We start from the raw sequence: 15,035 nt of genomic DNA on the forward strand, positions 1-15,035 counted from the left end.
CGTCTTTCCTGTTCCGAAACCTGGAAAGGACAAACATCTCCCCTCTAGCTATCGCCCCATTTCTCTCAAGAGTAGTGTAAGTAAGGTTTTGGAGCATATGGTAAATTACCGTTTACCGTTTAGCGTGGTGGCTGGAATCCCGCAGTCTTTTTAACACCTGCCCAATGCGGATTCCGAAAGCATCGTTCTTCAGTTGACCATCTTGTTGCTCTCTCCACTTATATCATGAACAATTTTCTCCGGAAACGCCAAACGGTAGCAATATTTTTTGATCTGGAGCGAGCATACGATACCTGTTGGAGGACAGGCATCCTCCGCTCACTGTTCTCTTGGGGCTTTCGAGGCTGGCTGCCCCTTTTTCTTCGCGAATTCTTGGCAGAGCGCACATTTAGGGTGCGGGTGAACACTACTCTCTCCCGTACTTTCTACCAAGAAAACGGGGTACCTCAGGGCTCCATGCTGAGTGTTGTACTGTTTGCCATTGCCATAAATCCAATTATGGATTGTCTCCTTCCTGATGTCTCGGGCTCCCTCTTTGTGGACGATTTTGCGATCTACTACAGCTCTCAGCGGACCAGCCTTCTTGAACGACGTCTTCAAGGATGTTTCGATCGCCTCCACTCTTGGAGCATCGAAACCGGCTTCCGTTTTTCTCCCAGTAAGACCGTTTGTGTTAATTTTTGGCGACGTAAGGAGTTCCTTCCGCCCTACTTACATCTAGGTCCTCTCGACCATCCGTTTTCGGACGCCGCTAAATTCTTGGGTCTTATGTTTGACAGAAAACTGTGCTGGTCCTCCCACGTTTCCTATCTTTCGGCTCGCTGTCTGAGATCCCTCAACACCCTCCGTTTCCTGAATGGAACCTCCTGGGGATCGGACCGAGTGGTCCTTCTCCGCCTCTATCGCGCCTTAGTGCGCTCGAAATTGGACTATGGAAGCATAGTCTACTCCTCTGCTCGGCCGTCTATTCTTCGGCGTCTCGACTCTCTCCACCACCGTGGATTACGTTCAGTATCTGGAGCTTTTTACACTAGCCCTGTGGAAAGCCTTTATGCTGAGGCTGCTGAACCTCCGCTGACCAATCGGCGAGCAGTCCTTCTGAGTCGTTATGCTAGCCATCTGCATTCCATGCCTGCTAATCCAGCCCATGACATTTTTTTTTCGACGCCTCCTTTGATGTAGGGTATGCAGGCCGCCCCTTCTCCCTACTACCACCGGGAGTCCCCTTCCGTCAACTGCTCCATTCTCTTTCCTTCCGCTTCCCTAAAAACTTCTTGACAACTTGGGGTACAGCACCGCCTTGGCTCCGTCCCCGGATCTGCCTGCTCCGTGACCTTTGTCAGTTTACAAAGGATGGTACCTCTTCACTTGTTTATCGTCAGCATTTTCTGCGCTATGTGCGCAAATGAAGGAAGCCACATTTATTTACACTGATGGCTCAAAAACATCGTTTGGTGTAGGGATTGCCTATATTGTTGGCGACACCCCAAATCAATTACGGCTTCCCGACCAGTGTTCGGTTTATACTGCGGAGTTTTACGCTGTTCTCCAGGCTGTCCAGTACATCCGCCGCCAACAGCGGATACAGTACGTTATCTGCTCAGATTCTCTCAGCTCTCTCCTCAGTCTCCACGCTCTTTATCCTGTGCACCCTCTGGTCCACCGGATTCGGGACTGTTTGCGCTAGCTCCACCTGGGGGGCGTCTCGGTGGCGTTCCTCTGGCTCCTGGGACACGTTGGTATCTGTGGAAATGAGGCGGCCGATATAGCGGCCAAGGCTGCAGTCTCTCTTCTTCGGCCAGCTATTCAACCGATTCCTTTCGCCGATCTACGGAGAGTTTTCTGTCGTCGTGTTGTTCATTTATGGCACGCGCATTGGTCAACACTTCCCCATAATAAATTGCGGGACGTGAAAGCTCTTCCTTGTGCTTGGAGCTCTTCCTCCCGAACGAGTCGTCGGGAGGAGGTAATTTTAACTAGACTCGGGATAGGGCACTGTCTTTTTTAGCCATAGACACTTTTACGCGGCGATCCTCCCCCACTCTGTCTCCACTGCTCTCTGCCTTGGACGGTAAGACACATTTTAATTGAGTGCCCCTATTTTAATCCGTTACGCTCCCGTCTACAGCTATCGCCTGATATTTCGTCGATTTTAGCAGATGACACGCGCTCAGCCGATCGCGTTCTCGAGTTTATTAATGCCAGTGAAATGACGTCTGTTATTTGAAGCCGTTTTTGGGGACAACCAACCGCATTCTGTAGTGGATTTTTAAGCCTTCCTTCTGCTTTTAGTTTCTCCAATTTTTTGAGTTTAGTTCCCATTGCTGCTGGTTTCCATTTTCGGTTTTTTACTGTTTTCTAAGTCACGGACCGGGCGCTAATGGCCATAGCGGTTTTGCGCCCTAAAACCAAAACAAAACAAGAGGGCACAACAAACCACAACACGACGACATCTAAAAACACGCCACACTCACAAACCAAACTGCGCGCCGTCATGACGTAACACACAACACCCTTACGTCACGGGTCAAAGCCGACGCGTGAGATCGGAAGCTTCTGTCAACCGAAGTCTGTCGCAAGTACATTGGGATTCGCAAGAACACACCATCTCACCTGCTGACACATCTGCCATTTTTCTTACTTCAAACAAACTTCTTTAATTTTTGTGATCAATTGGCGTAATTGCCATAGCTTGCCTATTTTTGCTTCCTTTTTCGACATCATCAAACACAGCTTTCAAACTGGTCCTAATTACGAAGAATCTGCTCATAGTCGTGTTATCACTTACCACAGGTATTCTCCGTCTGTTATCTCAATACATACGGATAATAGGATAGTGTAAGCAGCTCACCACCAGGCATACACCAATAAGCATTTTCAGTTGTTAAATCTGAACCCGAAGGCATTCCGTTTATTTTAGCGTACGTTTGACAGGTTCTCTCGGCTATTAGTTCGAATATGTCATCGTGTAGGTAGTGTTTAAAATAATCAACGTGTTTGTAGTTGCTAGTGGGTGTTGCAGGCATTATTGACTGGGAAATTGTTATTGAAGCGGGGTTGAAAGATCTTCGTCAGTAGCTCCTAAATGCAGTTGAAGGAGGAACATGTAATTTAAAATTAATTCAATTGATTTGAATAAAAGTTGGCTCCTAATCTGTTCATACATGAGCACTTCCAACAGGAAGAGGAAAACCTTTGCGCATACGTCGGGACAGTGAAAGTATTATTCATTCCTGTTCTACAGATTCGTTAAAACACATTCCTCCTCTGATTCTTCACTGTCAGTGTAACACACTCGTCAATGATCGGAGGGACAGTTCATAACTTCAAACGCCGTAGCTCTGCAGATTCGCGCTATGATGCTCATCCTCAGCTTGGACTATTCACCGTTTCTGTTCTGCCTCTTTTTTTGTTTTTTTTTTTTGTCAGAGCACCTTCTGGTTATCATGCTTGTTTTGCGTTTTCTTTTTGGCGAGCTGTTGACTGGGCCATCTACCAACTAAATTGTGAGGGTTCCGGAAAGTAGTTTCACTTGTTAGCAGTTACTGAAGGGTAAGGTCGTAGAGAATTCGTGCATATAGGGTTCCCCGTAGACGACCCTTATTAATTCCCCTACAGCTCTACTCGATTTTGTACCCCCCTCCATTGTGCGTCCATTACAGTAAACTAGGAAACTCCAGTACTTACATATTGGGGCCTGAAGGCGTGGTTCACACAGTCAGTGCGCACGCGCGCACACAAACATAATGGAAGTGACGTAATTGGTTCACAATAGAACGTCGCGATACAACACCGATCGGTATGTCTGCGAGATCATTCGACGCAACATAAGCATCCGTTTGCTTCATACAACTTCCGCCATACCCTGGAGGGAAATTTCAAGTCATCAGATTTACCTGGAAAAACCTGTAACGTATAAGAAGCTAAGCTACATCCACCTGTGTAGATAGTTTCGTAGAAGAGCTTACAATTTTCGCATAAAAAATAACCACTATTTTCGGATTCACTCAAGTTTCCCACTAAAGTATCTCATTTTGAGGAGACTATGCTGCAAAAAATATAAAAAATAATTCCACCTTTTACAGTTCATATTGCCTGGTTATCTGTTAGTTACTGCTCTAGCTACAGTAATGTTTCGAACTACAGCGCTGTACGTACATTCCACATTTTGCAATGGAGAACGTTGCTACCAGCCACTTCACTTGTGCTGCATTTTGCAGCGCTTATTGCTATTTAAAACATGTAGCTAGCATACCTAAATAGTTTTTAACGCTGGACTGGAAACTGTAGTTCTTACCAGTCTCGAATAAATACGTGATACATTTTGGCATTAGGTCACGATTAGATATGACACTCCACACCGTGCGGGTTTCATAACACTTCGAACGTGTTTCGTAAAATTATTGGGAGACGTTCCCTGTATGTTAACAAGGTGACTGGCTTACCTGTCTTTTGTAAATGGTCTCCTGGTCACATTTTCCTATACCGTTATTGTAGCTCGTCTGTCGTTTTACTTAAAATTTTGTCCAAAGTATAGCTACCTTCTCCTACGGCGTTTGTGGATCAGCACGAGTGGAGAGCGAGAGCGTGATAGCCATTTTGTATGTTTACTCTTCACTGTGTGATAACATTATTAACCATTTTCGCCACATCTGGCTGCGTTACTATTTGTAAGGGCCTTCACAACCTTGCCACAGAAAATATGTAAACTACCCAAATTGACACTCACATTCTCATCTCTCCGTTCACAACTCTTCTTTATTGTTCTCTCATTAACATATTTTCTTTCCGATTTGGAAGTGCCGATTCCGTTCTCCACAATGAATAGAATCAAAATCTTAGCACTAAATGGGGTACGTGTGTGTTGCGTACAGAAGAGAAAATTTTCGTTACTACTATTTTGCTTTAGATTATCATTTAAGGGACATAAAGTGTTTCAGGAAGTACTCATAACGATCCGTCAAGAACATTATTTGGTCTTGCAGGGCTTTGATCGTACTCTGTGAGTTAGTAAGTTCTTTCAGAAACGAGGCATCTATTGGCACAGTCACTACAACTAGTGCAACAGTAATAAACGCATTTAAAATCGTCACTGTTGGTAGTACAGTGTTCCTCTGGAACCTCACCTTTGTACAAAAGAGTCGGATAGGTGGCTAACGAATGATCCGTCAATGTCTTTCCTTATCGTCAAAGACGTGACACCTCAGAAGGCTCCGTTCCACTAGTGTGCACACCAGGACGTTGAATCGTGGCGTCAGAAATCGCACAAGAAGCGAAGACAGGAACGTGGCATCCATGGTTTTCACAAACACTGTTTCCTTTTTTGTCATTTGTGCCACAGATCCAGGTCACAACTCCGTGGCAACAGTGCAGTGGGGACCTATTTCACATCCACCGGTTGACAGGTCTGTCTACATTGCCATCGCTGTTGCACTAATCATTGCTGCCTCAATTGCAGCACCTGTGGAAACGTGCTGGAGCCCGTCACCCAGAGGTGCGCAGGTGGCCAACATTATCTTGCATACCCACTGCTACCAACATAGCTGAACTAAATTCGGAGTGGTGTTGCGCGGTTGAGAGATAATTACACAAAAGGAAACGAAAAAATTAATCAAATAACACACAGAAGGGGTCTTCTCAGTCGTAGCTTGACCAGTTGGGTCCACATTGCAGAATGAATGCCTTTAATGCATTTACTTTAAATATGTCTCTTAATACTCGAGAAACGGTTACTAACTCCCGTCTAGAAAAGACCCGAGTCATACGCAAATACAGTATAAGGTACCAAATACACAAATTACGGCCTCATACCCTATTAAATATAAATAACATAAGGGAAGGGTACCAAAATATGGAATGACAAGAACTGACGTTCATCAAACAATGAAAGGGCGTCATAAAATAACGAAGTAATCAGCTTGCCGACGGAGAAAAACACAGTCCTCCAACAAGACTTGTGCCCACTGAAAAACGGCGATTGAAACGCTGTAAGATATGTTATGCTCACTGCTTATGGTGAACTAATCAGTTTAAAAAAAATTACAGTCCGGATATACGCAGAAATAACCTTCATAGCTAATCAGTAAAAGAATGAAAACGGTGCCCTGCGACACCCAAGAGGTTCTTATGCAAAGCCTTGCAAAACACAGAAACTGAAGCAGATACATACCAACTCAAACCGGATTGTTATTAAGCCAGATGATGGGACCAACGCGGAGACCACTTGACACCCCTCCAATCATTGCAGGCTATGGATACAGTCACGTGGCTGCAGCGGCCCAAGTCGTAACAGTCTGGCAACAAATTTACTCGGGCGACCCCTGCAGTAAAACCCAAATCGGCAGCGGGAGTATTGAAGTAAGTGCTGGTCGCGAGTGACTCGATGGTACTGTCGGTACGCCCTACCTACATACCGCCCTTCCGGCCAGGTGTGAGCGCAGCGCATCCCCACTCGAAGGGCGTGGGTCGAGACAAATGCATCCTAAATGAGCGCCTTGTCCGACCATCAATGATGACAAAGGTGACCAGCGACACTCATCTGTAATACCTCTTTCTTCAAGATTTACTCAACTATCGATCATTCAGGATATGGAATAACGCTACGTTGTAACCTTGGAAACAAACATCAATTTACGTAGTGAGAGCTTTCGTATCCTTCAGTCTTCACTCTCTCTCTCTCTCTCTCTCTCTCTCTCTCTCTCTCTCTCCCTCCCTCCCTCCCTCCCCTCTCTCCTCCCCCTCTCCCCCCACTCAATTGACACCTAACGTAATGAGGAGCCCTGTTCCTTATTCTTGTATTTTTTATGACAATTTATACATTAAAATAGAACAATGTTTACCAACATTTTTAATTTCCTTTCCCTAATCCAGGTTTTGTTTTACAATTCGTAAGGCGAGTCGACATGGAAGTTTCGATACGCTGATCAGATTGAACGGCCATCATTATAGCTGCGTATGTCAGAATTTGTATGATCAGAAAACCGACCTTCATTAGGTTTTCATGATTCACGAAGTCAGATGACGATTGATTGGAGGATTTTTATGCATACTAGCATTGGCGATTCACTACTACTAAAACGAGGTCACCCTGTTAATGAGTGACCACGGAAACCTGAGTCGATGATGTCATTTAATTATCTCGACCTAACAAATTTTCCTCTCAAATAAAGAAATTGTGAACTCTTTATAAAACACTACACAACGGAGATTCTGCACCGGTCCCTTCGACGTAGGGAGGAAACTCACTGACCTTTTTACGACAGTGAAGTTGAGGACCCACAGCCTGTCCTGTGGCCTAAGTTCTGCCTGCCGCCTGCCAGCATTGTCTCTCCTCACCATCTTCTAATGGGTGAGTTTCAAGTATTTTCTATTCTCGCTTCCAGTTCGCATTTGTGCAGCGCCTCCCTACTCCAGAAGGCGGATGTTCAGCGGGAGTGCACTATTTGGCTTAATGCTGTAGATCTGGCTACATTAAAAAAACTGTTACAAGTTTGTAATCAAATTTGTACCTGTAGGCCTCTCTTCATTAATGGCTGTATTCTATACAGCTTAAAAAGCTTGAATACTGAACCTGTAACAATTACGTAATTAGTTTTACACCACCATGTTAGCTATATGCATTTCTAAGAATAATTCTTCGATTCATGTCCCTCCGTTGTATGGAGAACACGATCTCTGGAGCTGAGGCACCTGACAGCTGACACAAATCAGCTGACTTCATTTACTCTTTGACTATCTAAAATTTCACTGCTGCAGGATAGGACAGAGGAGTTGTTCTTACTATGGTGCGTTAATTTCAGCAAGTAACCTCTTAATTTACAAATAATGGATCTGAGAATATATGTAGTATAGCCCACTCTCTACTACCACAAACTCTGTTTTTGCTTGTTTCACCTGGAAGGCTGAAAAACAAAATCTTCCAGACAGAGCATCGTCAAGAAACCATGGAGCTACCAAACGACCTCTACCTCTGATGAAAGTTTCTGGTTGTTCAACACTGAAAAGAGCAACAGCAACATCTCTCTCCCATCTGAACGCTTATTCCTCCTCAGTGTAAGAGCTCCATACTGACTGCCGTCAGATGGCACTACAGCTTCTCAATTATGTACAGGACGTGACTCTTCAGAGAATGAGGATAGAGAAAATGTCTCCTTCGTAGCCAGGACACATTCTGCTGGCGGTTCTTTCAACTTAACTTCAATCACTACCTTTTCTTCCTTATTTGGAGGCTTTGGCTAGACTCTTCACTTCTAAAAGAATTTACATCGTTGTACAGACGACGAAACGTGTGTTACGTACTGACAGGAAAAGTGTCGTTAAAACTATTTTGCTTTAAACTATCATTTATGAAATTGTTTGATCCGGCACTCGCTGTAATTAACTGTTTAATGAGTGGTCATAAGAATCCGTCTAGAAGTTCGTAAACTTGCAGGATTACTGTTCTACGCTGCGAACGATTCGGCCTATATATGTTGGTCCCCTCTCAGGATTGATCTCCATGTTTCCAAGATCCACTCCCCCCCTCGCCTCCCACCACCACCTATTATAGCCCTGTATGATTGGATGGCCACTGGTCTGGTGACTTCAATCTGAGTGTTATCCTTTTTGCTGAACCGTAAGCACTTACCTGATGGGTTGATACCATGGGCAGAAGATATAACCATTGCTCTTTCCATGCATGCATTTATACACATTTCCGTCATAATGGTCAGGCATATGTGACGATCCTCAGCCTGCAATAGTGAGTTCCTTGTCGGTTTAGAGTCTTGCATCCTTGGGTATTCTGTTCTTCTGGATAGTACCTGATGAAGTGAAACCTCTATTCAGAAGCTCACATACCAGCTTGAGACTGCAGAAAATCTCACGATAGATTGTATGTCCAGGGGTAACACTTTCGATCAGCTGGATTACAGCCGTTTCACCTAAGCCAAATCCTTGATTAGTCACGGTATGTGGTTTCCCTCTGATAAAACGTAACGTCTGTCACAAGTCCATTGTGATTTGCAAGAACACACCATCTCACCTGCTGACACATCTGCCTTTTTTTCTTACTCCAAACTAACTTCTCTAATTTTTGTGATCAATTGGCGCAATTTCCATAGCCTGTCTATTTTTCCTTCGTTTTTAGACATCAAACACAGCTTTCAAAATGGTCATCATTACAAAGAATCTGTTCATGTTATCACTTACGACAGGTATTCTTCATCTGTTATCTCAATACATACAGATAACAGGATAGTGTAAGCAGCTCACGACCAGGCATACGAAAATAAAAATCTTCAGTTGTCAAATCTAAGCCCGAAGGTCTTCCATTCACTTTAGTGTACGTTAGACAGGTTTTCTCAGCAATTAGTTGGAATACGTCATGGTGCAGGTACTGTCTAAAATAATCAATGTATTTGAACTTGGTCGTAGGTGTTGCAGGCAGTATTCATTGGGAAATTTGTACTGAAGCTGGGTTGAAAGATCTTCGCCAGTAGCACCTTAGTGCAGTTGGAGGGGGAAAGGATAATTTAAAATTAGTTCAATTTATTTGAATAAAAGTTGGCTCCTAATTTGTTCATACATCAGCTCTTACAACACTAAGGGGAAAAGCTTTGTGATCACCTTCGGGACAGTGGAAGTATTGTTTAATTCCTGTTCGACAGCTACGTTACAACAGATTCCACCTCTGATTCTTCACTGTCAGGGAACAGCACGTCAATGATCGGAGGGACAGTTCATAATTTTGTGTCAACACTGTAGCTCTTGAGATTCGCGCTGTTGCACATCCTGAGCTTGGACTATTCACTGTTTCTGTTCCGGCACTTTTTTTTTTAGGTCAGAGCACTTTCTGGTTATCATACTAGTTCTGTTTCGTTTTTGACGAGCTGTTCACTGGGCCACCTACCAACTAAACTGTGAGGGTTGCGAAAAGTAGTTTCCATTGTTAGCATTAACTTAAGGGTAAGGTCGTAGGGAATTCGTGCATATAGTGTTCCCGTAGACGAACCTTACTAATTCCCCTACAGCTCTACTCGATTTTGTACCCCACGCCATTGTGCATCCATTACAGTAAACTTGGAAAATCAATACCAACCTATTTGAGCCTGAAGGCGTTGTTCACACTGAGGCAGTAAAACTGCGGTAGAGAATGCGTACACAACCCGCATCGGCGGAATACATAAAAACCTAATGGAAGCGACATAATTGGTTGACAATAAAATGTCGCGATACAACACCGATCAGTATGTCTACTAAATCATTCGGCGCAACATAAGCATGCGGTTGCTTCATAAAACTTTAGTCATACCCCGGAGGGAAATTTAAAGTCTTCAGATTTACCTGGAAAAACCTGTAACGTATAAGAAGCTAAGCTACATCCACCTGTGTAGTTAGTTTCGCAAAAGAGCTTTTAATTTTCGCATAAAAAAACCACAATTTTCGGATTCACTCAGGTTTCCCAATGAAGTATGTCATTTGAGGGACCATCCGGCAAAAAAAAAAAAAAGGTCCACCTTTTCCAGTTCACATTGCCTGGTTTTCTGTTAGTTACTGCTCTAGCTACTGTGATTGTTCAAACTACAGCGTTGTACATACATTTCAAACTTTGCAATGGAAAACGTTGCTACCAGCCACTTCACTTGTGCTGCATTTTGCAGCGCTAATTGCTATTTAAAAATGTAGCCAGCATACCTAAATTGTTTTTAACGCTGGAAGGAAAACCTTGGCTCTTACCAGTCTCGAATAAATACGTGATACATTTTGGCATTAGACCGCGATTAGATATGACACTCCAAACCGTGCGGGTTTCATAACACGTCCAACGTGTTTCGTAAAATTATTGGGAGACGTTCCCTGTATGTTAACAGGGTGGCTGGCTTACCTGTCTTTTGTAAATGGTCACCTAGTCACATTTTCCTGTACCGTTATTCTAGGTAATCTGTCGTTTTGCTTAATATTTTGTCCCAAGTATAGCTTTCTTCTATGGCGTGTGTGGATCAGCACGAGTGGAGACAGATAGAGAGAGACGGAGACAGAGAGAGGGGGACGGGGACGGTTTACTCTTCGGTGTGTGGTAACATTTTAACCACATCTGGCTGCCTTACTACTTGTAAGGGTGTTCCCAACCTTGCCACTGAGAATCAGTAAGTACCCACATCTACACTCACATTCTCATCTTTCCGCTGACAACTCTTCCTTATTGATATCTCATCACCGTAATTTGTTTTCGATTTTGAAGTGCCGACTCAGTTCTCCACCATCAAGAGCCCCCCCCTGCGGGTTCGGGGGTTAGAATAGGCCCGCGGTATTCCTGCCTGTCGTAAGAGGCGACTAAAAGGAGTCTCAAATGTTTCGGCCATATGTGATGGTCCCCTCTCGGGTTTGACCTCCATCTTTCTAAATTTTTCCGAAGAGCGAGCCAATTGGGGAAGGGCGCCTTACTTAGTGCATTGTGTCCATCTTGCGATCAGATCTTTCGCCAGCTTCTTCTTCGTCGTTGAATTGCAGTCCTGCCCGCTCTCCATCTCTTGGGCATGACTACGTTCCTGTGTGCAGATTACACCTTGCACTGTGCGGTGCCTCTTTCTGCACTAACGGTGACCATGGACCACATGTTACCTAACATCCAGCACGGTAGCCAGTCCGTTGTGGTGTGGCAGCCATGTACCCTGTTAGTTGTAGCCCCCTGACAACACAGGGATCGCTGCACTGAGGCCTGCGCTATTAAATCCCCACGTATGCCAAGGAGTAGATGCCTATCCTCCTGGGGTATCGGGACTTCCGGCAACGGCCATCCTGCCAGGTGGCTCTTGCTGCGGCTGGGTGGCGCCCGTGGGGAGGGCCCTTGGTCGGAGTAGGTGGCATCAGGGCGGATGACCCGCAATGAAGCGTGGTACATCGTCTCTCGCTGGTGGCCAGCCGCCAGCAGCCTCTAAGCGTTCTCGGGCTCAATTTAATGCTCAGAAGTACGATCCGAAAACGTTCCCCTCCCTGGCAACACCGTGGGAGAAATGGCTCAGGATGGCAGTAGCAGTTATTCGCCCCCAATTGTTAGTTTGTACGAGAGCTGATGGGGAGTCTTTTCCCTCAACAAAGCCTCAGTTCTACGTCGAGCATTTAGAGGACAAGTTTGGGGTCGTGGAGGGCTAGTCCAAAAATCGCTCTGGGTCAGTGCTGATACAAACGGCATCCTCTGCCTAGTCACGACGGTTATTTGCTTGTGACAAGTTGGGGAATGTTGCCATTACGGTCACACCCCATAAGAGTTTAAATATGGTCCAGGGAGTTATTTACCATAGGTATCTTCTTTTGCAATCTGATGACGAGCTGCGCGCCAATTTAGAGCGCTTAGGTGTACATTTCGTCCGGCGCGTTCATCGCGGTCCGAAGGAAAATTAGAGTACTACCAGTGCCTTCATCTTGGCCTTCGAGGGTGATGTCTTACCCGAAAAGGTTAAGGTTATGGTGTACCGTTGTGATGTGAAGCCATATATCCCTCCTCCGATGCGGTGTTTTAAATGCTGGAAGTTCGGGCACATGTCATCTCGCTGTACCTCCAGCATCACGTGTCGGGATTGTGGACGTCCTTCCCATCCTGATACTCCATGTGCCCCGCCTCCTATCTGTGTTAACTGCGGAGAACACCATTCCCCCTGCTCGCCGTACTGTAGGATCTTCCAGAAAGAAAGGAAGATAATGGAATATAAGACTCTGGACCGCCTGAGCTACACCGAGGCAAGGCGGAAATATGAGCGGCTACATCCTATGCCCATGATGTCTACCTATGCCGCTGCTGCAACACCAGTTCGATCTCAGGTCTGTCAGAATTCACCGGCCCCCTTCGTTGTGGGGACACTTCACTCCCTGTTGCTCCTGCTCCATCTACTTCAGGAGCAACACCACTCCAACCACCGGGGACGTCTGTTCCCCCTTCACAGCCGAAGAAGCGTGAGCCTTCTTCGGCTCCTCTCGCCCGGAAGGAGTCTCTTGGGGCCCTCCCATCCCAGGCATTTTAAAAACCGGGCAGCTTATGAAAAGGTGTCTGGTGGCGTCTGCATATATGTCCTTAACTCTCTTAACAGCGAGTTTGTACCTCTACAAACAGCTTTAGAGGCTGTCGCTGTTTGGGTGTGGACGCAACAGGCTATTACCGTCTGCAGTATTTATCTTCCACCGGATGGTGCTGTTGCGCAGCATGTCCTGGCTGCTCTGATAGCCCAACTGCCGCCACCTTTCTTGTTGCTGGGCGATTTCAATGCCCACAACCCTCTATGGGGTGGGACTGTCTCCGATGACCGCGGTCGTGCCGTGGAGCATTTGTTGGCTCAGCTCGACCTTAGCCTCCTGAACACCGGTGCTCCCACGCATTTCAGTGTGGCCCATGGCTCGTTCTCGGCCATCGATCTCTCTCTTTGCACCCCCGGCCTTGTCCCATCCCTCCACTGGCGAGTGCATCCTGACCTGTGTGGTAGTGACCATTTTCCCATCTATTTGTCACTGCCCCAGTGTCATTCTTCTGGGCGCCCGCCCCGCTGGGCCCTCCACAGGGCTGACTGGCCGGGTTTTACTTCCGCGGCAACCATTGAGTCTCCCCCACAGGGTGACATTGACGAGGTGGTCCGTGTCTTAACCACGTCAATCATTTCGGCCGCCGAGGCTGCCATCCCCCGCTCTGCTGGACTCCCTCGGAGGAAGGCTGTACCCTGGTGGTCGCCGGAGATTGCTGAGGCTATTCGAGACCGTAGGCGGGCTCTCCAGCGTCATAGGCGGCACCTGTCTCTGGATACCCTCATTGCCTTTAAGAGGCTGTGTGCCTTCGCCCGTCGTCTTATTACACGGCGTAAGCAGGAGTGCTGGGAGCGGTATGTCTCATCCTTGGGCTCCCGTGTCTCCCCCTCGCTGGTGTGGTCCCGGATCCGGCGGATTTATGGACACCAGACCCCTATGGGTGTCCCTGGGATCTCTTTGGACGGCGCTGTGTGCACGGACGCTGCCGCCATTGCTGAACACCTTTCTGCGCACTTTGCTAAGAGCTCTGCGACTGCAACTTATCCCCCCGCCTTTCGCTCTCTCAAGGAGCCAGCCGAGCGGACGCCGTTATCATTCCACACGCGTCGTTCTGAAACATACAATGCTCCTTTCAGCGAGAGGGAATTCCTCGCTGCCCTTGCCAATTGCCCTGATACAGCACCAGGACCAGACTGCCTCCACGCACAGATGCTGAAGCATCTCTCCAGGGACTGCCAGACACACATCCTCACCATGTTTAACCGAATTTGGAGCGAAGGCGTGTTCCCGTCGCAATGACGAGAGGGTCTTATTGTCCCCATGTTGAAACCCGGTGCGGACCCACTGGTGGTGGACAGCTATCGTCCCATTACCCTCACCAACGCTTTGTGCAAATTGCTTGAACGTATGGTGTGGCGGCGTTTGTGTTGGGTCCTTGAGTCGCGCGGTCTCCTCGCTCCATCCCAGGGTGGCTTCCATCGGGGCCGGTCTGCAGCGGACAATTTGGTGCGGCTGGAATCTGCTATCCGTACGGCCTTTGCCCGACGTCAGCATCTCGTTGCTGTATTTTTTGATCTGCGGAAGGCGTATGACACCACATGGAGGCATCACATTCTTGCCACGCTGCATGCGTGGGGTCTTCGTGGTCGGCTCCCGGCTTTTCTTCAAACCTTTCTATTGCACCGCTCTTTCCGGGTGCAAGTCGGGGCCGCCTCTAGTTCATCTTATACACAGGAAAATGGGGTCCCGCAGGGCTCGGTGTTGAGCGTCTCTTTATTTCTAGTGGCCATTAATGGTCTGGCTGCAGCCGTGGGGTCGTCGGTGTCTCCTTCTTTGTATGCCGATGACTTCTGCATCTCGCCCGCATCTCGTGGTCGTGCGGTAGCGTTCTCGCTTCCCACGCCCGGGTTCCCGGGTTCGATTCCCGGCGGGGTCAGGGATTTTCTCTGCCTCGTGATGGCTGGGTGTTGTGTGGTGTCCTTAGGTTAGTTAGGTTTAAGTAGTTCTAAGTTCTAGGGGACTTATGACCACAGCAGTTGAGTCCC

Source organism: Schistocerca nitens, unplaced genomic scaffold (assembly GCF_023898315.1).
Source record: "Schistocerca nitens isolate TAMUIC-IGC-003100 unplaced genomic scaffold, iqSchNite1.1 HiC_scaffold_412, whole genome shotgun sequence".
In the NCBI taxonomy this organism is placed as follows: domain Eukaryota; kingdom Metazoa; phylum Arthropoda; class Insecta; order Orthoptera; family Acrididae; genus Schistocerca; species Schistocerca nitens.